At 45.7% G+C, this 26,214-nt stretch overlaps 1 protein-coding gene across 1 annotated transcript in view; it reads left to right on the top strand.

The window, feature by feature from the left end:
- The first annotated feature begins 1,406 nt into the window (after positions 1-1,406).
- Positions 1,407-26,214, top strand: part of SGCD (sarcoglycan delta) — a 349,434-nt gene continuing 324,626 nt past the window's right edge. The window contains exon 1 of the mRNA XM_055812889.1: positions 1,407-1,535. The gene's annotated coding sequence lies outside the window, so the exon portion shown is untranslated. The remainder of the gene's footprint in view (positions 1,536-26,214) is intronic.

Raw genomic sequence — 26,214 nt, 5'->3', positions numbered from 1 at the left:
GGATAACCTCTCCTGGCAACCAGGTCAGTAGCTACTGAGTTTATTGCAAACTCTTTCAATTTTTTACCTTGATCCTTAGCTTCAGAATAAAATGTGGAAGGAAAGCATTCGTGGCCATCTGGTAAAACCAAAACATTTGAGTATAGCAGCAGAACAACCAACTTTTTAAGGTAGAAAAATCCATTTCCACCACGCCCCCTCCCCCCTCCAACATGGAAAACTCAATGGGAAAACGAGCCATGTCGATATTGAACCCCCTTCCCACGCGGCGGAGAGCTGAGCGCCTGCTGCCGCCGTGGTGCTGTGTGGGCTGGGCACTCGGGGACCGGCTGGACCCAAGGGCTGGGGTGCTGGGGTGCTGGGGTGCTGGGGTGCTGGGGTGCTGGGGGCATGCCAGCGCTGCCAGAAGCAGGGTGGGCTGCTCGGGATTCAGTGCACGCTAAACCTTGCATCCCTGATTTTTGCTGGATCCTTTGGAAAAACTGCACCAGCTTATTTTAACCCTGCCAAGGGCAGCAGGGAAGGGTGGCCCTGGCGGTGCCCTCCTGCGCCAGCCATGCCTGGGTCGGGCCCGGTCAGGTCCTGGGGGGCTGATGTGGGGTGTGGGTGCTGCACATCGGGGGTGCTGCTGCCTGTTCCTCCCGGGGCCAGCTGCTCCCCCCAGCCCCTGGCCGGCGTCTTGGGGGATGAGGCTGCTTGGCTGTTGGCCACTTTGCTGAAAGGCTTTGGTAGAAAGAGGGATGGGGAAAAGGAAGAGGAACGGGGAAAAGGAAGAGGATAAAAAAAATTTGGGAAAGGAGGAAGGGAGAAGAAATATGTAGGTAAATGGGGGAGGTGATGGGAAAAGGGGGGGCAGGAAAAGGGGGGTGGGAAAATGGGAGGGGATGGTGAGAAGGGGGAAATGAGGAATGTGGGGGGCAAGGGAGGAAAGTGGGCTGAAAGGAGAAAGAAATAAAAGGTGGGGGAAAATAGGAGGGGATGGTGAGAAGAAACATGGGAGGAAATGGGGGAGGCGGCGGGAAAAGGGGGGTCAGGAGAAAGGGGGATGGGAAAAGGGGAGGGAGCGGCGAGAAGTGAGGCACGCGGGGGGAAAGGAGGAGGAAGGGAGAAGAACGGTGGGGGGAAAGGGGGGAGGCGGCGGGAAAAGGGGGGTCAGGAAAAAGGGGGATGGGGAAAGGGGAGGGAGCGGCGCGAAGTGAGGCAGGCGGGGGGACAGGAGAAAGGCACAGGGGGCACAAGGGCGGACAGCCGAGGCGACGCGGCGGCGGACAGCGGCGCGGCCCCGGGGCGGTGGGCGCGGCCGGGCGGGGCGGGGCGGGCACAGCCGGTCCCGCCCCCCCCCGCCCCCCCCCCCCCCCCCCCCCCCCGGGGCCGGGGCGCCGCGGCCGCGTGTCGGAGGCGCGCGGCTCTGCGCCGCGGCGTGAGGCAGCGCCGCGCCCCCGCTGCCGGAGGAGCCGCTCCGCCGGCCCCGCGCTCCCGCCCCGGCGGCCCCGCCGGCATGATCTCCTGAGGGGCCGACCCGCCCCGCCGCCCAGGTGAGTGCCGCCGCGGGCCCCGAGCGGCTCTGCCCGGCCCGGCCCCGCTCTCGCACTTGGCGGAGTTTCGGGCTCCGGCCGGAGCTGCCCTTCGCGGGGAGCCGCGTCCCGCCGGTTCCCCCCCGCCGCGGCCCCGCGCATCCCTCCCTCGCGGCGCGGTGGCTCCGGGTTCGCATCGCCGGAGGGAAAAGTGGCCGTTTGCGGCGGGAGGATGCTGCCGGGCCCTCCGGAAGGCTCGGCCGAGCGGTGCGGGGGGGGATGTGCTGTGCCTGGGGGGGTGGGCGAGGCTCCCGGGGCCGTGCGGGCACGGCCGTGGGGAGGGGACTTTGGGAAGTGACCCGCCGGGGCTGCTGCCGGGGACCGGGGTGAGCGGTGGGACGGAGCCGATGAGCAGAACGTTAAAAGCGTGCGGGTGCTGCGGAGCGGAGGATTCAGCCCCCCGGGAGCAGCAGGTGGAAGGAGGCAGGAATCTGGCTGGATCCGGGGGTGGGGAGATAAAATCCGTGGGAGCGCCTGGCTGGGCGAGGGATGCGGCTGGGTTCCTTGGGGGTGACCAACAGGTGCGGGGGGTGCCGCGACCCCCGGTGGGCCCCGCGGAGCCGCTGCCGCCGGTCGGTGGCGGGGCAGGTCCCGGGCAGCCGCGCCGGAGCCAGCCCAGCCCCGCAGCGGGGCTTGCGCGTCGCCCTGGGCGCCCGCCGGGATGCAAACTTCTGGGTACCGCGCACCGCTTCCAGGCGAGGCTAAAGCACAAGTGTTTCCTGCATTGATTTTTTTTTTTTTTTCCCTATTGGGGAAGTGTATCCAGTAACAGAACTTTCTCAGAAAAGTGATGGATTTACAGTGAGAAGCTCCTTTCCCTAAGTATTACAGATTTTCATAGGCTTGTTGGTTGTATTGACAATGCACTTAATTTTCTGGTGGTCGTCTTCGGGAGTAGCTAGTACTGCAGAAGATGCATTTTGGTCTGCAGTGTCAAGAACGCTCGTTGAAGTATCTTTGCTTTAGCATTTGTGAATTTCGGGTATAATGTGTGAAAGGCAAAGAAAAAAAATCAGGTAAAATATATATCAGGCTATGAAAGGGTATAAAATCCATGGATCCAAGTACTTCCTGTTAAGTCAACTTTTAAAACAGCTTCTCCCTAGACAGCAATTCGCATTTTTCAAGGAGAGAGAGGATGGGTGAAATTGAATTGTCCAAATTAAGTCAAAATGAATTGCTTAATATTCAGAGGGGTTGATAAATGAACCATTAAATCAACACTCGCGTAGTGTCTCATTGAAAAGAAAAATGAACAACTCTCCGCTGTGTGGTGGGCAGAATAGGTCAGCCGGTGACGTTACTACATTAGTGTGCTGAACGGAGTCCTCCTCCTGCTAGCAGATAGATTTACTCTGTGACATTACACAGGCATGGGAACGAGCTCTCGTGCCGTGTGCTGCGAGGACTGGCATCTGCTATAAATGACCATAATTGCCCCAGCTTCATCTTGAAGGAGAGAAATCTTGGTCATGTTTCATTTGGCATAAATTAACATAATGCCACTGACTTCTCATACTGATGTATATTAGTTGAGAATCCACCTTTCCCCCCCCCCCCCCCCCGAGGAAGAGCTATGTTTTTGAATGCCGGTTTGAGGAGAAAATTATACTGATAAATGGAAAAATAAGAGTCATCATTTTGAAACAAGCTAGACAGATTCCTTTTAGTAAAAGCTTTTCTGAGAGCATCACCTCTCAGTAATACAGTGCCTGAACTTTGCTTCTAAGCCCTTTGATTAGCATAGGTACAGCTGTTGCAATATTCTGGGTTCCACTGAAAAATTACCTTTGTCTTTGCCCCTTGAAGTCCTTGGAATTCTTGTGTTGGAGTGCACTGAGGATGTTGACTCTATCCTTATTGTGCCTTCTGGAAACTTCCAACGCTTTGTTTGAAGAATCATGGATGTATGCCCTGATGTTTCTCATTTGCACCTCTTTGCTTTTGCAGGTAACTTAGAGTAGCTAATTTTGCCTAAAGCTTTTAAAACATAAGAAGTGACAGCTCTTTTGTTTTGTGTATTCATACTGAGTATTACAAAGGGGAAATTATGGAGAGACTTTTTTTTTTTTTTAATGCTTAGAGAAACAGATTATCCAGGCTCTGGCTGAAGGTGGGATTGTAAATTGACTTGTGACTTGAGGAAGCTCCTTGCCTTCCTTTAGTTTGGCCGAGAGAGTCTGTATGCAAACCTTCAGACAGGCAGTGCCATTTATTCAGATGTTGATAATTATCTAGAAGTTTGTTACTCAGTGTGGTCTGTTGCCCTTTATTCAAGGTGATGTGTGCGGACACAGTACACATGCATGGAGCCTTTAGACAGCGGGTTATTAGATGGGTGCAGCAGAAGTTGCTTGAATACATAGGGGGTTTCATGTCACCTGTGATGAAGATGGAGAGGTAGGTGCTTTCATGGGGGAGGAGGTTCTGGATCTGGAAATGCCTTCAAATAGTATCTGATGGTGGTGTGCATTTTCAAATGTTTTGCTGTTCTTAAGGGCTAGGGTAGCTGCAGGTGTATTTGTGCACAGGCAATGTCTGGTTAGACTAGTCTTTGTTTTCTTCTAATAAACCTCAAGAGTAAAAGAAGTAAAAAAGTTTTTCTGAAAACCTACCATGCCTCATAAGGTTATCCTGCTGCTTCTGTTCCCTTGCGTGCTATTTTTCTTTGAAATCATAATGCATTTCTTTAGTTCTTTTGGTAAAGACTCGAACTCAGGCTTGCTGGGAAATGGTCACTCTGTGCTGAGAAAGTGCTGGCATCTTATTGACTTATTTTGGGAATAGTGGAGAAAAATATAAAAGATTCACTTGCATTGATTAAAACCTCCAGGGCAATCTTCTAACACTGCAGTTCTCTAGGTGAAAAATTAACTTTCTCCGTTGTCTACTCCTGCTTTTATTTCATTTGTGAGAGTCTCGGGCTCTGTTATTAGTTTATATTGAGTCCCTTAGGTGTGCTTGAAGGGGGAAGTATCTCAGTCTAAACGCTCACACACTGTCCCCCTTGGGATATCCGTTTGTCTCTGGCCCCCAGCAGATCTGCCTCAGTACCATGGGCCCTCAGAGCGGTAACTGAGGCAGGATTTGCACCAGCCCATGGTTCCTCACCCGGGAAGTGTTTCCCTAGTGATTGTATTATTTATTTTTTTTTTTTAACAGCTTCCTTGATGTTTTTCCAGAGGTTTTGGCAAGATAGCACTTTAGGTGTAGCTTAATGACAAACTTTGATTTATGAGGTAACTGAAAATGTTTGAATTTCTGGATGTGGAGTGAAAGCATTGGAGTTTTCTACGTTTCATCTGCAGCTTCCCAGCACAATGTGCAGCTAACAGCTTGTCTCTCATTGATTTTAACAGATTTTTGCTGAATATGTCTGGAGTAGTTTGGAAACATATTGTTAACTTTTTTTGGGGTAGCAGGTTACTAAACACAGTAAGGAACTTTGCGATGTCTTTTTAAATAACCTTGAGAAATCTTAGGTCTGAACTACTTTTCACACTCCCCCTCTCCCCAGGTTTAAGAAGGATCCTATGGGAAAGCTGGTATTTTTTTCAGTTTTGGGCTAAATATTGAAAAGAAACAGAATGCTTTTCCCATCCCACTAATCAAGGGCTGGGGTAAGTATGACTCGTGTACCTGTGTGTTTTCCCTCTGAATTTTGTTCTTTCTTCCCCTCTGAGATAATCAGCTGTGCTCAATAACAGCCTAATAACAGCCACCTGGACGTGGCTTGTATCTAACTTCTGAAATGGTTCAGGAAGACCCCATTGGCATTGCCAGGCAATGGGTCACACCTGAAGTCTGGCCATTCTGGGGTCAAGCAGCTTTATTCTTTTCTCCACCCCCTACCCCGCCTCCACCCTTGATTTCTGACATATTTTCAGCTGCTGGTCTGTTGCATTTCGGTAGAGCTAGTGATAACAGATGTGGTGTTGAGGGTTTTATGTGCTTTTTTTTGTTTTGTTTGTTTGGGCTTTTTTTTTTTTTTTTTTCACCTTTGAGAAATGGAGAAACTTGCTTTTCACTGAAGATGGAGCACTAGGGTGATTATCTGCTCTGCTGCTTAGCAAAGGAGGATACTGGTTCCTTACAGAGGTCAAAACTTTGTGAAAGCTCAGCATCACCACAGTTTAGCTGGAGAATCTGATATGGATGCTGGGGTTTTACTATTTTTATTCTTTTAATTTAATGATGGTTTGAAAGATCTGGTGCTGCACGGAAGGCTCCCTGAGTCTAATGCGTTTTCAAGTGGTAGCTGGTATTGCTGGGTTATGGTAGCGTGGCTACTATCAGCCCTGTTTGTCCCAAGGGAGCGGTAGCGTTTGTCAGGTTGGGTGTTGGAGAGCCACTGTGAGCACAGAAGAGCGCTGCTGGGCCACGTCCAGGGAGATGTTGTCCACTGCTGGGATGAGGCAAGACCTGCTAGGATCACCCCAGCAGCTGAAAGGATGGTCCGGTGGTTTTACCTGTGCCTTGTATGGAAGACTCGTGAGCAGCAAGACAGGCTCATTTCTTCTTCGGAAAGGTGGCAGCCAGGGCTGCTCCATCGCTGGATGGCCCGTGCCTGGTCTATAGCAGTGGTTGGCCACCAGCTGATGTGCTGTGTGGGCAGGCGAGCAGGGGACTTGTGTTGTGGGGGCTTGCAGCAGCCGGGTACGGCTCTGCAGCCCGGTGCTCCCCCGCCTCGGTGTGTGCCGCTGCCGGGGACAGGGGAGCACGGGGCTGAGCACACCTCCAAGGCTAGTTTTTCTATTTTTCCCTTTTTTTTTTTTTTTTTTTTTTGTGTGTGTGTGTTAGCCAGCGAAATAGAGTTTGTTCCCTTGCAACAGTGACAGGACTGAAGGACCTCTTGCTGCAAGGCAGCTCCGTTACTCTCTGTAGTGCTTGGATTGCTCAGCAGAGGGAGAACAGACCGTATCACACAAGGCACCCAAAAACGCCAGCAGCCAGAGCCATGTCGCTCTGACTGATGGCAGGGAAAGGAGTCCCAAAGCCTCCCTCCCTCCCTGATTGGTGTCCCCCCCCCCCCCCCCCCCCCCGCCTTTCCTTCTTGTTTTAAAGCTCAGAGCTAAGCTGTGATTTTTCACCTCCTGATCAAAAGTAGCTGCCTTAATCTGTAGGTTAATGAACTATTTCAGATGGCAGAGTAGGTGGCTGCAATAGAAAAGATGTGTCCGGATCCAAGAAGCTGCACGCCTGAAAAAATCACGTAGGTCCAAGGAGCTTTCCTGAATATTTAGGAAGAAATGATGGAGCTGGCCTTTAGCGGCTAAAGCTTTACAGCGCATCCAGAGATAAGGAAAACAAAACAAAACCAAACGCCTTGAATTAGCTGAAATTCAAGCAGCAAGTAATCCACATGACTCATCCTCAGGCCAGATCTCGTAAGTCAGCAGAGCTCTGTTGACTTCCCCGGCACTGTACCGTTTGTGCCACGGGCTGGAGGGCTGGCCTGCTGTCTTTTGAGGGGGAAAGTCTCAGCCAAAGATTGTCACAGAGTTGTTTTTTTTCTTTTCTTTCATTTGATATTTTTTCAAGGATGGGAAAGGTATTTGGTTAAAGAGTAAAATCTGTGCTCAGGCAAATAGACGGTATGGTTCAGTAGAGATTTGCTCCCCTGCAGCATACTGTGCTGAAATCCAGGAGAATTAGACATTTGTTTTTTGTCGGAGATGTCAGTTTAATGTGATAAGAAAACAGCTGTTAAAATGCTGCCAGATAAAAGCATGATGATAAGCATGAAGGAGAAGAAAAGGATGGGAAGTTCCTGCAGCTGGAATGACTAAGGTAGCGTTGGGGGACCCAGCTCATTCCCCGCCTGCCACCAGCCCAGCGTGTGACACGGCCGGCTCCAGGGCTGTGCTCTTCAGAGCAGGTATCGGTGCTCCTACACCACTGAGATCAATGCGGTGCCATTTACTGAGCCTTTTGGTAGGTAGAGCAGGTGAAGCTACTCACCCTGGTAGGGCGAGGCAGTTTAAGTGGAGCAGGGCTCCGAACCCTCTCCCTGGCTTGGTTGGAGAGCATGACCCATCTCTGTGCTGGACCCTTCCTAAATAAATGGAAGTGTTCTTTTAAAGCACGAGCCAAGGGTCTGCGAGGGATGATGATAAGGGCCTTACCCCTCTTTTAGACAGGGAATGTGTCCAGCTGGCAAATGTGGAATGTGCTAATCGGAAAGCCAAAGGAGCATCGTTCGGAGGTGCCTGTGAGCCGGGGAGGACAGCCAGCCTCCCGCGGAAGGCTTTCCCATCTTCTGCGCTGGCTTGTAAAAACAAATTCAAACCAGAGCCAGCTTGGGGTTTACTTTCAAAATCTTACCTGCCCAGTTACGAAGAGCCTGCATTTCCATTCCTGTGGGAGGCTGGTCTCCATCCTTGCTTCCAGCCCAGCTCTGTCAGGTCCTTCCCAGTGCGCAAACTCCTGTATCGCCTTCACGTATCAGCTGTGCTCTGCTCGGAGCAGGCGGTGGGGGGCGATCATATCGAGCCGATGCTATTAACAGCAGGAGGAACACCTCTCTCCTGAGGAGAGTTCATCTCTGCTGGATAATGAGCTCTGTTTCACTCAGGACTGAATTGCTGCTGTATGGATCACAGCAAAGCACAAATGAGGATGCAGCACTGGGCACTTCCTACAGCCTCTCTTATACATAGCAAATAGCTAATTAAACGAGAGCTGTTTTGAGCTATTGAACTGCTGCTAGCTTGACTTCTTAGGGAAGAATCTTGTGTAGTCTGTCTTGCTCCAGTAACTTTTTGAAGTCTTTCAGAACTGCGTTGCAGCAACTGCCGGCTTTTATTCTGACTTTTCGACTGGTCCAAGTGTGACATCTGAAGAGCAGAGCTGGGGAGTGAAGCCTCAGCTACACGGAGAGCTGGCCGTGTGCGTGTACAAAATGCATTGCCGTGGCATGGGGCATGAGAGCCTTTCCATGACTTAAAAAATAACCTGTAAATCTCTCTGCTCTGTCTGTCTATATATATTTGAATTACAAAATTGTTTATGCAGAAAGCATAAACTTTCTTTTGGAGTGTCAGCACGGGCAGCCTTGCTCCTCTTGCAACTTATTTTATGGATATAAATGGCATGTAAGTGGATTTTCTACCTTACACTATCTGACTGAAGGAGGATAAAATTCACTGTTGTTACTGGCATGCTCGGGTAAAACAGTAACCCTGAATTTTAGCAGTTTTACATTATCAAGTTTTACAGGTATTCTAACTTTCACTTTTCATCTTCTTGTATACTGGAGTTCTCAAGGAAATGAATCCAAAATAAACTTGAAAGCAAGAAATTATCTTATTTAACCTGACTATTTTTCAGTCTGTTTCAGTAAGACCAAAGGAGAATCCTGTCCTGTACAGAGTATTGCTCAGTTTTCTGCTTACATGTTGGTCCTGAGTAGCTGAATTATTTTGCAGTTTTCTTCACGGAGCTTGCACTAGCATTTTGCAGAAAAATCGTTAGCTGTATTACTGTTTCGGTATAGGCACTAGGAAATCCACTTCTGTCTGTTCCTGCTTAACAGGGTGTGCTGGCAAAAGGCTTGCCTTGCATCTACTGAAACATGATTAATTCTGGGGGGATAATGATGAAACTGCAGCGCTTTGATAGGTTGATTATTTTACGCTCTATCAGAAATGGATACTTGTAAGGAGATATCGGATCTGAATGAGATGTTCAAGAGCAAGTTACAGGTTTGAGTTTAGCTAAAAGGGAAGAGGCCAATCCTACTGCCGCTGGTGTCAATGAAAATACTGGGAATGGAGTCGGGCATGCAGTAATTAATTACCAACAGATGATGATTTTTGAAGGTGTGAATAAAAGATTTGATGTATTGGTTGAATTGTCTGAAAAAAACAAATCTGTTGTTATGCTTTTTTCCCTGTTCTCTTTGATTCCCTTTGTTCTGTCTGGCTGCAGCAGCAGAGCTTTCTTGGCGGCTGAGCAACAGGCAGGTTTAAATTCCTCTGCCCCGGCTGGTATCTCTTCGACAGTTATGGCATGGACCCTTATGCACACTGATGCGATGTGCTGTTACATGCTTTAATTTCACACTTCGAAAATAATTTTGAAGGTGAGCATTTTACTTGTTTAGATGGAAAGCACCTACACGCTAATTCCCGAGTGTTACAGCAATGACGTTTTCTGTTAATGGATCTTTCCTGAAAGAGCTTTGTGAAGCCAGAGGTGAATGATTTTAAGTATCGTATTTAACAATCTTCTTATTACTGACATGGAGGATAGTATAGTTGTTATAGCTGAGTCGGAAATAGAAAAATGTTGCAATTAAACTTCACCATTGTTCTTTTTTTCAACAGCACTGTTACGAGAGGTTCACGTCCCGTGGCTCCAGTGAGAGGGTGGAGGAGGCAGGCAGGGTGTGCGTGTTGCACGGCGGCGTGTCCTGGGGGACTCCTTGCAGTGTTGTCCTACACTGAGATCTTGTTCCCCATAGTGGCTTGGTTAGACTTCTAATAATGTGTTTTACTTAGGTGGTGATGTGTGCTTGGTGGTAGGTTTCTTTGGTTGGTTGGTTGGTTTTGGTTGTGGTGTTTGTTTTTGTTTTTTCAGGGTGTTTTTTGCTGGTACAGTCATCGGTCGAGATGGTGACAACCGGCAGTATTTTCCCTCTCCAGCTTCCCTGAGGAGAAATGCCTGAGGATGCCTGAGGAGCATGCAGGCAGCTGAAAACGGGCCGACTGTTGTGCTGTTGTATTTGCACAGCGATGGGTCTCTGCTGCCGATGCTGGGATGTTGCCTTTGGGGGACGTGAACCACACCTCTGGGGTGCGGCAGATGCGTGGTCCGTGGGTCCCAGATGTCCCCTGATGCCATGGGGTTTCTACTGCAGTAGCAAAGACAGGGTCTGAACTGAAGTTTGAGGAAGACAAGTCTTTATTGTAACCAAAGGGAACCCAGGATAGCGCCTGTGAGGCTGAGCTGCTATGTGTGGGGAAAGTACAAGCAGAAGTATGGCTTAGTGAACATCATCAGTGGCTGAGAGAAGAGCAGAACCTTTGGGGGCAACCTGCTTTACCTTTCTCTGATGCTCTCTTCTTCCTTGTGGTGGTGGGAGCTGCGTGTCATTTGTCCCTGCTTCCCCCCTGTTATATTACAACATATTTCCAAAGCCAGACCACATACTGTTGTTAAACTCCAAGTGTGGGTTACTCTGTGTTTGACCTGCCTTTACAGCTGCAGACTCTGGTTTTTGATACCCAAGCAGCACACCATGACTAGTTTTAGTATGCGAGTATATTGCCAGTAGTCTTTGCTCTGTTTCGGATAGTGAAGCTGCCTAACTTAGGAAATGAAACTGCTTTAAAAATGAGGTGGAGACTGCTCGCAGGGTGGCTCTAAAAACCGCGGCTGTGGCCCCTTTTAATTTGCTACCGTGGAAGTATATTTGTTCCATCAAATATTTTGAGAAATGATGCAGTGTGGAGGAGTGAATTCTTAATGTAAAAGTTTTCTCAGCATCAGAACATCCAGCAAGTCAGGAATTTTGTTATTCTGCTGTATTTCGGTTTGTTGGTAGAGACATTGAGAGATGGGAGCAGTTAATGAACTGAAATGTCAGAAATGTTTTCTCCAAACTTTACATCTTCAGCAGCTGGTAGTTAACTTTTCCCACCATGTTCATGAGTATGGTGGCAGTGGAAGTATTGCTTCCAGAGCTTGGGCCAGAAGATGGATGCGCTGGTGATGGTGTAACAGAGCAGCTGCCTCAAGTGGCTGGCTCCATCCTGACCCGTTGCTTAACTTGGGAGAACAGGGACTGGTTTTAAGGTGGGAAGAGGCTTTTTTATGACTAATGACACAAACCCCCTTCGTCTTCATATGCTGCTTGTGCTATGCAAGGGATCAAAATACTTCTTTTATTTTTGGCCCTTCCATTTTCTTCCACTTATGGGGAGCTTCTGACCTGCTTGAACCCATGCTTGTAACTTTTAATCTGTTTGAACTTGGCTTTTCAGCCAGCTTGGACCCGTGTCTTTGGGCTACAACAGCATATATTGTCAGATGGACGCGGGGTGCTCTAACCCAACCTGTGTGTAATACCTGGTACTGTAGATGTGTCTGTTCAGCGCTGTGTTTAGTACTTGCTAGGTATACTCAACAAAAGTTGCTTTTTCTTGCAGCCTGTAAAAGGGAAATTATAGAACATGTGGCTTTTCAGATGGAAATAGAAAAATACAGTGTCCAGGTGGACTTGGATCCACCCTTTTGGGATGGCAGATGGCACAGGTGGCTCTGGATGGTTTTGTTTGTTTGTTTAACTTAAGAAGCAACTTGAATCTAGTCTACTCCATAATTTCAAGCCTCATACGCTATTTCCCATTTGCTACCCTAATAAGACCAAAGGTAAAATTTTGTGGCAGGTTGTGAGCCGAATGTTTAACTGCTTATTTAATATCTTTGCTTCCAGGGCAGATGAAAATCAGAGAAGTGTCTCTTACAGATCTGGGCCCAATGAATACAATTCATCTAAACATACTCTGGCTTATCCTACTAACACTTCACAAGAAAACAGAAATTGTCCTTACGATGTCCTTGGCCTCACAAGAAAGTAAGAACGACTTGGGTGGTCCGACGGAGGGCTCGCATAGCCCAGCATGCTATCTGAGATATGCAGTATTTATCAGTCCTGGATGGTTTGACCCTTCTTCAAGCTGTAGAGCCCCAATGTTTTCCTACTTTTGATTCATTCTTAACATCTAAGGCTTTTCGCTATTTAGAAATAATTCTGCTCTTGTGATCCATCACTGTTGCATGTCTTCGTATGTTTTCTTTTAAAGATGGGATAACCAGAAATCTGTGCATTTTTAAGATGCAGATAAATCATGAGTTTATTTTGTGCTGTAATGGTATTTTGTATTTCAATCTCGATATCTTTCCTGAAAAGTTCTGAAATTGTTTGTTGTTTTTTTTTGGTTGCTGCTGCGCTGATGTTTTTCCGGAAAACTGTCTGTAATGACTACATCTCTTTTCTGCACTAGAACAGTTAATTCGGAGCCTGTCAGTCTGTGTGGACAGTTATGCTCCTTTTTTTTCAGTGCAATATTTTGCATTTATTAACATTTAATTTACTCTGTCATTTTGCTGTCCAATCTCAGTGTCTTGAGGCTCTTTCGCAGCTTTCATGTCAGTTGTAATTTTGCCTACTCTTAATCATTCTGTTTTGTCAGTGAAGTTTGGTACTTCATTACCTCCCTCCCCCCTGCTCAGAGCATCAATGGGTATATGGACTGGTGCGGGTCTCAGCACAGATGCTGAGATGGTGCCTAAACCTTCCATCATCGTGAGAAATGTTCCTGTGTTCTTTCCTTTATTTCTGGTGTTGTGGTTTGTTTGGTTTTTTTTGGTTTTTTTTTTTTTTAAATCCAGTTGTTGATCATTAAGACGTCCTTTCTTGCTGTCCCACCATAGCATACCTTTTTTTTTAGGGTCTTTCTAAGATTCTTTGGGACTCTTTGCTGAAGGGTTTGGGAAGAGCCGTATGTGCTGCATCAGCTGTGTGCGTATCCCTCATACCGTGTCACCTTATTCTCATGTTTGTAAACCCCTTCAGGGAAGTCTGACAGATTTGTTGTGCTTGACTGCTGTCTGCAAAATATCTGACTCTTCCTGCGTATATAATGCACCTGCTGATTCTATTCTCTATTATATTTTCTATCAATTTTTCCTGTATTGAAGTTAAACTCGGTGGTCTGTGTCTTTGAACATTGGGCTTTTTTTATGGAATGTTCAACTGTGGAGAGCCAGTGAAAGAAGTGGGATATGTTTTACATAAGTTTTTGTGGGTATTGTGGTCTTTTTTATCTGTCTCGCTCTGAACTGCAATGTTCCAGCTTTGTTCAGTGGTGGGGTCAGAATCAGAAATCAAGAAAACGATGCATCCCTGTCGCTGATCACGTCACCGTGGTGTCGCTGTGTTACACTGTGTGACGCTGCTGCACTTCACCGTCGACATTTTCAAAGCGGTGCCCTGAGGTTTACAAGACAGACTTAATCAATGGTAATAAGCTTTAATAATTTATTTATTGTGAGGAATAAATCGAACACTAGAACTAATGTTGACTGAAACCAAGTGTTGTCGAAGTATCAAGACATAGGGCCATCTGCATGCCCAGCAAAGGAACTTGAATGAGTGTTTCACATTTTAAAGGTTCCGGAAATAAACCTGCAAGTTGAGAAAATAAGAGGCTTTTATTTTACTCTCTACATCTTTGTTCATTGCTCTACAAACCCCTATCAGCATAGCAGTATTGCAGGCTTCTGATGCCAGCATTTGTCACTAGCCTTGTATTGTAACTCTGTTTTATGGAAAATTTAACGTTAGACGCTTATCTATGTTCTCAGCAGGAGAATCTGAAATATATATGTCAAGTCTTGTAATAAAAACCAGTGGGAGAAAACTACAGTCCTCACAAATACCCACCTCAGAAGGGGCTGGCTGGCATTCCCAAATCCTTGCTTTGGTTTTGTGCTCTTGGTCTCCCCTGAAGCACCAGATTGTGGTGGGTACGTGTCTCTTGTGACCTTATGTGCCGAGACTACTAGAGCTGTCAAGCCTCTCTGCTGTAGCAGCAGAAAGCATTTACTTGCTAGATTGTCATCTTGGTCACTGAAGGTGGGGAAAGTCTTGCCCAGCGGTTACAGGACCGTCAGGTGTAAATCAGCACGTCTCCGAATTTTGTCTCATGAAAAATTTTCTGTCCGGTCCTCGATGGTGACATTGCATTAAAAAGGGGCATTTGTGGTAGAAGGACATATTGTCCTTTTAATGATGAGACATGGGCTACACTTAATTTTGTTGTTCTTCATTCCATTATTTCTGGGATTTGCTGTGCCTCAGTTGCACACCTGCCGTTGAAAACAAACCAGCTTTTGTCTTGTGGAGCAGCTGTGATCTCAGCCATGAGCTGTCTTGGGGGCGGTGGCAGCTGAAAGAAATAGAATTTCCACAATTCCAGTTATCTGGTCGCAGGAAGGCAGAGCCCTGAATCTGGAAGTAACTTGACATGTTCTGTGGCATTGCTTCTGGTGGCAGGACTGGAGTTTCCAAATGCAAACTGCCTGTGTTGCTGTCCTGCTGTCCCCCCAAAACAGAGAGAGATGGCTCTGGTCACTCCTTGCTGTGCCAGGTCCCTGTGGCTGCGACTCAGGCAGCCTAGTGGCATTGCTCAATGTCTCTTACGGCACCTGAAATTCAAGCCTAGGTGGGGTTTTTTTCCCAAACAGGTGGCTGCTCCATGGAGCATCTTTCCAGTTGCAGATGCCTTAATCTGGTGGCAGCAAAAGATTATTTCAATTTTCCTCCATGCATCTGAGTTGCTAGAGCTTTCTCGTGTTTGCACTCCTGCTTTGCCTCGGCACCTTAGAGGGAGTCATGGGTTTGTTTTAAATGAATTTCCAAAGACAGCTAGATGGAAAGAAAGCTAACAAGAGGCTGCTGTGGATCACAAGTTCAACTGAGCTCAAGATACAGACAAACCTGCGATCGTCAGCACGCTTTTTGTGCTTCCAGCCAGCCGATGCTCGTCTGCACCATTTCATTCCAGACCTAATTGCCGAAATGATTCCCCATACAGATGACCACTAGTTTAATTAGCTGTTTGTACTGGGGGGTGGAAGCACCGTGTGCGGGTGGAGGTAAGGCGTGAGGTGCAAAGGTTCTGGAGCGAGGTCCGTTAGAAGCGTGTGTCAGAGGAACGACGGTGGGCAGCGCACCCAGTTCTGGGGAGGTCGAGAGCTGCGTGGAAGCTGAGAGAGAAGTGACCTGTTGCTCCGTTTGCAGCGATTGAGGGCCTGCTTTGGGTTTGTAGGGTTGATGGTCCGGTTGGTTCGTGATGCTTAACCCCTGCTAGTGCTGCAGTGACTGGGAGGAGGGATAGGTCCCGGGAACGCTGGCATCTCTTTGTGTGAAGAAACCATCCAGCTTCACTTCTTCAGCCTTGCGGTGGCAGATGGAAAAATTTAAACACTTCAGCTGGGGAGAAATCACTGAAGTCTTATTGCCATCGTTGAAATGGTTTGATTTCTCTCTTTGAAGTAATCATGCAGGGCTGCACAGCCGTGCGTGTGCTTGCTGCAGGGCTGGGGCAGTGCCGGGACAGCTGCCTTGGGGTGGGCTGTGTGAGCTGTAAGCTGCTTCTTCGAGGTGTTGCGTGAATGTGCACCCTGTGCCAGCTGCTGGAAGGTGCCTTCGATCATGTCCGACCTCGTTGGGTTGCATTGCACTTGTGTAAATAACAGAATCATTGCAGCGGGATTTTACACAGCGGGGCTGATGCTGGCAGTGGTACCTTGTTAAAATGAAGGACTGTCTGTCTTATTACAGATAATGTGAGACCAACCTGCATTTTCTGCTTTCTGACAGTACACTGTACCAGATAAAGTCCAGTGAGAGTTATGTGCAAGTTCAGACACTTTAATACTCTTCTTCAAGAACTGCTATGCTTAAGAGAGTTTTCGTTAGCAGGGGAGAGGCAAGATTTTGGTCTTTGCTTTTTAAGTTGACCAATAACGGGAGACTTGTTTCAAAGGATAGATGTGCAAGGACAGAAACAAGGAAACATGGAACCTGCAAAAAAGTCATCAATGGGATTTGCATAGATATCTTTAAAACGACTTCTGTGGGTTTGTTTGCACACATCCTGTTGGCATGAGTCTGCTCTGTCCGTGTTGATAGCAAAGATGTATCTCTTCCTATATCTATATTAATTTTAGATGCTGAAATACCAAGTATATGAATATAGCATGCTGCAGATAGTAAATTTTGACTGTAAGCTTGTAGATGGTTCAGCGTCTCGTGTACTTAGGGCATCACCTTCTCCAAAAATGATAAAAACCTCCTGAGACTGCTGTTGCTCTAGTTAAGCAAAAAATTTACAGCAATATTAGGTGTCCACTTTCCCATAGTGTTAACTAAAAATTAGACAACAGATAGCTGTAGTCGCATCCAAATTCAGGTGTCTAATTTGGGAGCCTGAAGGCCACACACAGTCACTGGAGCCTCCACGGGGTGCTTCAGAGCTCTGAATTCAGAGTCTGATTCTCTCCTTGTATGTGAGGAATTGAGGTTCCTGATCTGGGTGTTTAACCTGGCTGCCTAGATGGAATTGATTTGCCACCTCTTCTCCCTTTTGTGTCTCTGAAAACACCGCTTCCCCTCTTTCTTCCTCTTTTTTTAATTTTTTAAAATTTTTTTCTTTTTGAAAATTATCCAGGATTAGTCAGTGATAATGGATATGGGTAATGGGTTCAAGTGATGGAAGATCTACCTAAGCAAAGTGAAGATAGAAGCACTTTCCTCTGTACTAAAAATTGCATCTTGTTTCCGTTTGTGCGTCACGCTTTGATTTCCAGACACAAGAACTCTGCTAGATGGAGCCCCATAGTAGATTTACTTACCATGTACAGGAATTAATTAGCTGTAGTTTATTTTTGTTTTGCCTCTTTATTTTTGTTTTGCCTCTTTATTTTTGTTTTGCCTCTTTATTTTTGTTTTGCCTCTTTATTTTTGTTTTGCCTCTTTATTTTTGTTTTGCCTCTTTATTTTTGTTTTGCCTCTTTATTTTTGTTTTGCCTCTTTATTTTTGTTTTGCCTCTTTATTTTTGTTTTGCCTCTTTATTTTTGTTTTGCCTCTTTATTTTTGTTTTGCCTCTTTATTTTTGTTTTGCCTCTTTATTTTTGTTTTGCCTCTTTATTTTTGTTTTGCCTCTTTATTTTTGTTTTGCCTCTTTATTTTTGTTTTGCCTCTTTATTTTTGTTTTGCCTCTTTATTTTTGTTTTGCCTCTTTATTTTTGTTTTGCCTCTTTATTTTTGTTTTGCCTCTTTATTTTTGTTTTGCCTCTTTATTTTTGTTTTGCCTCTTTATTTTTGTTTTGCCTCTTTATTTTTGTTTTGCCTCTTTATTTTTGTTTTGCCTCTTTATTTTTGTTTTGCCTCTTTATTTTTGTTTTGCCTCTTTATTTTTGATTTTCTTTCTAATCTGTAATGTAACTGTTGTGCAGTTGCTTGTGCTTGGAAAGAGTGACCTCTCGTTGGTAATACAAGCCAGTGTAAGGTCATGCACTGAGGGACTGGTAAGGATTTGTCTGCTAAGCTGGGAGCTCTGCAGTTATAAGCAAGAGAGGAGTAAAATATGTGTTGGCCAGGGCTTGAGTACTGTCTGAAATGCAGCTGTGAAAGGTCAGAGGTAGATAACAGATCAGTGAGGCTGTGCCGGTGGTGGCAGAGGAGGTACCACCGGGGATGTCTCCACTGGAGCAGCGCTGGTGTTTGCAGCGACTCGCTCTGGAGAGAGATGAACCTAAACTGGGCCAGGACCACGGAGGGGTTGGTGGTATGATGAAAGCCCTGGAAAGGAGCCCTGACAGGATATGAGTAAAGGAAAATGCAGGCTGAAAAGAATCCTGATTACTAATTAAAAACATACTGGAGGAGAGTACAGATAAAGGGGGGAAAAAAGTTAAAGCGAAGTACTGGAGCAAGAATAAAAGATATACTTTGGCTATGAATCAATTTGGACTAGAAATGAGAAGGAGGGCTATAATTAGTAGAGCGGCGTGCTCCAAAGAGTGTGTAATGGGTGTAGTTCATGGTGGGGTTAAGGGAGACGATGGCCTGTAGGAAGGCTGTGCCCCTGGAAGGCTTTGCCAGTTCTAAATAACCTGTTTGTTGATGTATCTTCCCATCAGCAAGTTGGTGGCTTTTCTGCTTTCCATTCTCAGTTTGCATGCTCGCTCTTTTAAAAAACAGTTCCTAGCCCGCAGCGCTTTGAGGCTACATTGTTCACCTTCACAGGCTTTATTTTTTTTTTTTTTTGTGTGTGTCTATCCACAAAGGCCAGAATTGTTTTTGCTGTGTACAACTGTGGGATGTAGTAATGCGTTTTTCAATTTGCCAGCTGGAGAGAACCTGACGGGAGTAGCTTCCCTGCCCTGGCTTACCCCTGCACCCTGGGCTTTCTTCCCAAGGCAGGAATACATTTCTGGTTATCCCATTCCCAATAGGAACGGAGCTCTCACTCTGTTTGCAAAGATGAGGGGTCCTTTTCTGTCGCATTCATTTATTTTGACTGCAGACAGCAAAATCCCAATCTGCTTTTGTGTTTTGATGGGGCTGGATGCCAGAGCCGTCACGTTCAGGGGAAAAAGGCTCTGGGACAGCGGTGCCGGGTTCCCATGCCTGCATCCCCCCGCACTGTGCTCTGCCCTCCGTGGTCGGGACATGGTCTATAAGGAGGCAAAATCAGGATTCCTGAGTGGGCTGCAAATCAAACAAATCCTTTCTCAGTTTCCTGCCTTTTTCTTCCTCCCCAAAGGATACTAAGGCACGGAACAAACAATCCATGCAAAAACTGATTTGCATTTCCATTAAAACCAGATAAAAACAGAAGTGAAAGTTAATATGCAGCTCTTTAACGAAGCTGAGAGAATGACGGCATCACCAGTAGGGTCACAGAAAATAAAGATCAACACACAGGAAATATCTGGATGTCAAATCAATGGAAGTTATGCAGAAGATGACCAGTCCATCCTCGGGTTGGCTTTCTGTGTTGCATCCTCATTTGAGCAATTTCTTAGCATTTATTTTAGTTATGCACATGGGTTTTAATCTTTTTTTTTTTTTTAAAAAAAAAAAACAAAACCAAAAAACACAACTGAGTTAAGCTTCAAGAAGTTTTTGCTAAGAATGCCTGGTGTTCAGTGAATAATAATGATCAATAACAGGAAACAAAATCCAAGAATTCAGTTTCTTTGTGTAATTAAACCTGAGAATTAGCTCCCTGTGTAACAGCTTCCTCAAACAGGATGAGCGAGTAGCACAGGTAGCATTAGTACTAACATGGTACAAGCAGCCCAGAACACGTTTTGATGGCTCTTTAGTATTTTGGATCAGTAATACTTTTTTTGGCAGCATCAGATATGGGGAATGCATAATCTTTCTGAGCAGCCAATTAAAATAATGACTTGGATGGCAAGTTCCTCTCCTTTTTTCTCCTGTGTACGGCTGTACCCTTCCTATCAAAGAAGTTGTATCTTAATTGGCAATCCCCCTGCATCTGCTCACTCCATCACCCCCTACAGAGAGGCACAGTGCTTAATTAAAAGGGAGTTTGTGTTTGTTTATCTCTGGAATTTCACTTGTGCTTTTGTAGATGTTTCCAAGGTGGATGAGTTTATAGAGACCTTGCTAAGTAATTAATCCTGTAATATTATTTTAGAAAAAGGGGAAAAAAAGCGGAGCTCATTGGAGATGAGAAGAAGCCCCAAGCTGTTGTCAAACTTGGTGTGTGCATTGGAAAAAGGAATATAGTGAGACCCATCAGAGGAGCCAGTCATCCCAGAAGAGGGGATATGACCCCCATGAAAAGTGAAGTTTTTGCTGCACCATGCCTCTGATGTGCTTCTCCCTCTGGAGGAGTGCTTGCTCCTGGAAGGGGCAAGGTTGTTCTGCCTCCCCTCCAGAGAAACTTTAGTTTGCAGCCACTCAAATGAGCCTTTACATAGGGGGACATTCTGTAGTCATGAAACAAACTGAAGCCGACAGTTTTATAACTCATTGGGTGTTGGGCGCTTTGGAATTACATGTCATCTTTAACTCTCTAAATTACTTGCAGAGGACTATGTGCTTGTCATCAACGTTTTAATGAAAATCACTGCTGAGGTGTGATGGGATCCCCTGAGACAGATGTGAACTTCTTTACATGGCTTCAGATACCAGCGGTCTGGAAAATACTGCTTTTCATTTTAAGAGAGGATGAGTGAATGAGGTTCTTGGGAGCAGCATTTTCCCAATACCGTGGCTTTTTTGCTACTTCATAGCCTTGCTCTTGTTCTGCCCGAAGGCAGGCATACTGCCAGGGATCCACCGGCTGGACTTCGGGAACTGCTTGCAGCACAGTCATCCTGCCGGGATCTTGCTAGGATTACACTGACCTTGAGCTGGAAAAGCTGCTGCAGGACCTGTCTCTTCTCAGGCCAGGTTCTGCTGAGGGGTTCAGCTTCTGCCGTGCTTCAGCTTACATCGCTTCAGCTCTCTGTGCAGCCGGGAGGGGTGGTTAGTATTTTACACCACTGGGCTTTCGAAGATGCTTAAAGTCAGGTGATAAAACATCTAATCATTCAGAGTTGGGTCTCTTCCTCCTCTTTTTATTCCCCCCACCAGGCTTTTTAGCCAGAAGACTGCTTGGAACAGTTGCTTGTTTGCCAAGGTTGACATAAGGGTGGTGTAAGCACAGTTGTGACTGGTAGCAGTAGCACATACATATTTCATGTACCCCTAAGGGACAACGTTGTAGTTTCTTACATGCAAGAGTGCTAATGTCTCATGACTGGAACCATGCTATGTAAATGGGTAAGAAGTAGTAGTGCACGACTGACTGCTCTGACGTTGTTTGAAATGTGTACAAAGTTAGGCATTTCAATTGAATAGAAAACTGCTGAGTGTCTGGGATTGACCCGGTGATGTTCTTTCACGTCTGCTTGCTGGGCGCTTGGCACAAAATAGTGTGTTTTAGTCTCTTCTAGACTTTGGCAGTACTGAGCCATGAGCACAGCACACTCAAGGGAACAAAACAAAAGAAAGAGTCAGTTGGGTTTATGCTGGTGGTATAGAGCCAAAGTAAAGCTGCTGGGTAGATTACTGGGAGTTGTAGTACTTACCCTGCCTGCACTGGCTCGTTAAATGTGATGAACCTCAGAAAAGAAGGTCACTCTATTGCTTTTCCCTCAAGTTCAGAGTGATGTGGGTGAAGTGGTCCTGCGATGGTCTGTCTGACGTGTGGTTGCAGCAGGGACTGGGGCATGAAAAAAGTTTTGGGTATGTTCTTCTATGAGCTGCATTTCTGCTCCCTGGAGCCAGAGAATTTAATTGCATGTTTGGTGTAGTTAGTGCAGAGGCAAATCAGCCCCTTGAAGTGCTTGCTTGGGGTGGTGGTGGGGAGGAGGTCAGAAACCGAAACATTAATTGCTTGAAATTTTGGTGTTATTTTTACTTTGGGTTTTTTTATGTTTGACTTTTGGGATTTGGAGGGAGAGAGTGTAAAGAGAAGCTCTTCTAGAATGGCAGTACTACGAAAGGAACAAGAAACCATTGAACAATCGGATTTTCTGTTTGCTCTGTGCATTGTGCTTTTCAGTTTTGTTTAGGACACATTAGACTCGTGGAGATGACCAGTGAAATTGTCTTGACAAAAACTTCTTTAAGGAGATCAAAGCAAGTGAGTTAGGGAAGACCCTACCAATTGCCAGCTTCTCCAGCCTCCTTACTTAATTTTCTCACAAGCTAATGTGAGAGGAGGAGGAGGAACAACACACCTTCATCAGAATGCTGCAGAGAACAGGGTTGCTATTAAAAGCCCAATAATGACTTGTATCAGTTTATGCAGATTTGCACTGCTGGGTTACTCTGTGCCTGGCACTTGGCAAAGCACAGATAACATTTAAATCAGGCAGTAAGTGTAATTAAGTACTACCCTTCAGCGCATCTCTCCTTTTAAGACATTTTTATACACCGTGATTTAGAACATGACAATTGGGTGAGATTAAAGCAGCAAATTGTGCCTATAAAACAAGCCCTGAGAATAGCAAGGGACTGTAAAATTTTATAAAGGGGAATACAGCACATGCCTCCAATCCGATAAAACTTTTGTGAGCTGGGAGATTAACTGTGAGATACAAATAGGATGATACAGTATGCGTAGCATTCAGATAGTAAATTGCTTGTTATTGTAACAACTTATTTCCTCAACCTGGAAGATTTCTTATTTAACTTTTCCAGAAAGTCTCACCATGGGACTGATTAACTACTGGAGGTGTGGAGAGACGGTAGGAAGTCAGGCAGCAGCGATGTTCCCTGTAAAGAAAGCAGTAGGGTAAATGTAGTGCGAAAGATCATCTGTGCTGGAACACATGCAGTCAAGCTTGTGATTAGTTTCTTCCCCGGCTTCAGGTGAGTTGTATTTGCAAAGGGAGAAAAATCCTTGCCGTATTTCAAATCCTTAGTAAGACCCACTGGAAGGCTTTCGTGGGGAACTGGAATTCTACTTTACGTGGAAAGTCTAAAATGTTGTCTTCTGTGGTACTTGATGGTGTTTGGCATTTAGTTTCTGCTGTGCTTTGAGTGCATCTGAGCATCTTCATCAGCTGCTCTTGGCATGCCTTAAAGAAAAGGCTCTGAGCCTTTTAGAAACTTTCTGCTTTGTCTGGAGTTCTCAAACCTGGTGGGCCACAAGTCACCTCGACACGTCACGCTGCAGCTGTTGCCATGGGTAGCAGCTGGAAGGCAGGATCTCCCTTGGGATCGCTGGTCTTGGTGGCTTCTGCTGTTGATGAACTGTTGCCCGTGTGTTACGGCATCGCCCTTCACAGTCTTTCTTAACGATCTCATGATTCTCCCTTCCTTTCATTCATGCTAGTCTGACCTCATTCAGTCTTGCGCTGTTGTTGTTTGGTGTTTTATTTTTAATTAACATAATTGCCTTTTATTAAGAGCCATTGAGTCTTAAATACATTCAACTTACATGTCTGGTGAAGGGATGCGGAAGCCCAAAGCTTGCTCCTTTCTTCACAGCTGCATTAGTTGTTGCTTTTTAGTCCATTGTACGTCGGTCACGTTGGAAGGAAGATTGTGCATGTGGAATGGGGAAGAGGATGGTGTTTGGTTTCCTCGCTGTCTGATATTTTCTGGCCACCTTTACTCTGCATTAAAAACAAACAAACAAACAAAAAAAGCCCCCAACAAAAAAAACCCCAAAAACAAAACCCCAAAAACTTTTTAAGACTTAATGATGGATTTTATAAGTAAGAAGCAAAACTGGAAGAGGAGGTTTATATTATTCTCAAGAACAGTATTACTGTTCTGTAATAGGACAGTTGGGTTTTAAACGCTGAGCAGGCACTGCATTACGCACAAAATCTAATGCCAAGCCGTGGACAGATAGCAGAGAGAGGCAGGAGAGGGCGAAGAAACAAGTGGGAGCCTCTGATGAAAACGCAGCAGCGTTGCCAGCTAGCCCTTTTGTGGGCACATGTTGTCCGCAGCCCTTGTTTTGATAGGGGGGATGTTTGCACGTTGGGTGTTGCTTTCAGGCTTGACTTCCTTTTGACTTTTGGATTTATTATTTGGTGCCATATTTATGTTTGAGATTGTTTTGATACTGTTAGGGAGATGTCAATACTTCTGAATCAACATTAAAAAAATCCCAGTATATAGAAATGTTGACCTTTTCTTCTTGTTTGGTTTGAAAAGTCAGTTCAAAATGGCAAGGTTTGGTACAGAATGGAAATTCCCTTTTCTGTGGGAGGCAGGTAGTCGCAGCCGAAACAGGTTCTCTTGTCTCACCAGTGCGCTGTTCTCATCTGCCATCCCATCCTGCTTTCCCAGGTAGGGCAGGAATTTCCTTCTCCATCTCCTGTTGCTACTTCCAGGATCTTCCAGGATCCAGGAAGGTCCTGGGTGGGTTCACTGCTGCGGCTCTTGCTGCGTTCACCTCACGTCACAGTTACAGTGAGTTGTTGGCTCACTGAATCAAACCAAACAGTTTAAAACATTTCGAAACATCTGTAGGAAGTCATTAGCCTAGAAAACATTTTTAGGAAATGGAAGTCCCAAATATGTGAGATGGTGTTATGACTAGGTGTCAGCGAACGGCGTGTTGCTTCTGATCCCGATGGGAAGGCAGCTGCCTCTTGCACCCATCACACCGCGTCTGCTGAGGAATGTCAGGGTGCCCCTCGGTGCACGCTCTATCTTGTCTGCCTTGGACTCTTAATTTGCACAGTAACTGAGTTCACAGCTCGTTGGATTGATGTTCAGGGAAAGTTTTTCCCCATGCGGTGACGTTGATACCGTTTTTGCCCATCCTAAAAAAAGCTTCTTTGCCTTTTGAGTGAAACAAGTCCTCAGTCCTCCATTAGACATCTTCTGTCTCGCTCTGGTTTTGGTGGCGATGAACTGGTCTTTGGGATTTTGCCTCTACTGTTAAGTTACGTGCTAGTGCCTGTAGTCTGTACTACAGGCTACTGTAGTAGTCTGTACTACGGAGGATTAGGCATCCAGCCCGTAGTGAAATTCAGAGTGAGCTGGACCACAGCTGAAACTGCAGCCTGAGATTTGCCTACACGGACTTGTTTGACTGGGACCAGAATCCTTTAGTACTTCATTTTTTCTCTATTTCCCCCCAGGTTTTAGTGCTATCTCTTGTTGCATAAACTACCTTTCACAAGCATCAGATTAATTTTTTGCATTAGTGGTGGTTGGAAGTAAGCACAGAAACCAGTGGTGTGTTTGATCTGTTTGGGATGGAAAGGCTTCATCTTGAAAATTTGACCTATAAGCTGTATTTGACTTACCTGTATACTCCGGTATTAAGATTGGTTTTCTTATTTGAATTGGTTTATAATTGGTCTATTGGGATGGCTGTGCTTGTTGATTAAAAACCAAACCAGTGTATTTTCTTCTGAAGGTAATGCTCCTAAATTTTTAACTTTACATTTAAAACTCTCGAGAGTGATCGAAACGGGCAGAGGTTAGAATAAAGTGAATTGCTTTGCTTTAACTTTGGCAAAAGGCACAGCAGTAGGAATGCCAGTATTCCACCTTGGGTAGGGATTTGTTCAGTCCAACTCTGTTAACGTTATTGGGAGTTAAGCAAGCAAATCCTCTGCCCATAGATGAGGAAAATAGACCTATTAATTGAAACTGCTGCTCAGCAATTCAGATGGTTATTTTCAGCTTTTCCTAGCAAGCATGTGAGTGCTTCTGTATTAAGACATTATAATAGTACCGGGATATGTTGGTGCTCTGGCTGTGACTCCTGTTTGGGCTGAAGACCTAATGTAGTTGGGTTGTCCTATAGCATCTAGGCATTGTGAGGACGTACCGTATTGCTTATCCTGTGTTGTCGCATCAAAGGAGCTTCTGACTTGTTGCAAGTGATGGACTTACTGAAGCTTCACAGTGCTAATGTGTGGGACCACTCCAAGTAACCTTCCCTCTGCCCTGAAGCCTGCCCCAGCAGGGATTTCATGGCTGGTGAGGACTTCGTGAAGCTGTTGTTCCGTTCCTTGAGGAAAGGCTTGGGAAGTGATGGGGAAGTCACAGTTCTGAAGAATGCCAGTGGCAAATGGTCTAGCACACTGGTCATTCCTTTACAGGTAGCAGTGATTTGTCAGGGATTATTGCTTAATTGAAGACTTAATTAACTTAGATCAGGCATAACTCTTAACTTATTTTAAAACTTAAGGAGGATTAGGACCGAAAATACTGATGGCTCAGGTGTTCTTTGGCTACAAACCCAACAGCTAGTGCGATTTGTAGTTGTAAGCTGTGCTTGTCTCATACAAGTAATTTTTGGTATCTCTTTCTCCATAATACTGCACGGTTGGGCAGGTTTTTGTCCTTTGAGATCTTTCTGCATTAAATAATGTATACCATTAAAACTTGAGTAGTTTGTATGTCTTGGTTAGTAGTTGATTCCTGGGTTTGGTAAACATGTGCAGGAAGTATATGCAAGGCATGGTATAAAGTCTGGATATGAACTTAAGGAAAAATGTTCTTCCACTTTGAACTCTGTGTTTGAAAGCTGATGCATTAAACCTTCCTGCCCCTCCTCA

The sequence above is a fragment of the Falco peregrinus genome, chromosome 8 (genome assembly GCF_023634155.1).
Source record: "Falco peregrinus isolate bFalPer1 chromosome 8, bFalPer1.pri, whole genome shotgun sequence".
Lineage (NCBI taxonomy): Eukaryota > Metazoa > Chordata > Aves > Falconiformes > Falconidae > Falco > Falco peregrinus.
Note: the sequence above shows the minus strand (reverse complement) of the source record. Positions and strands in the feature narration are given on the sequence as shown.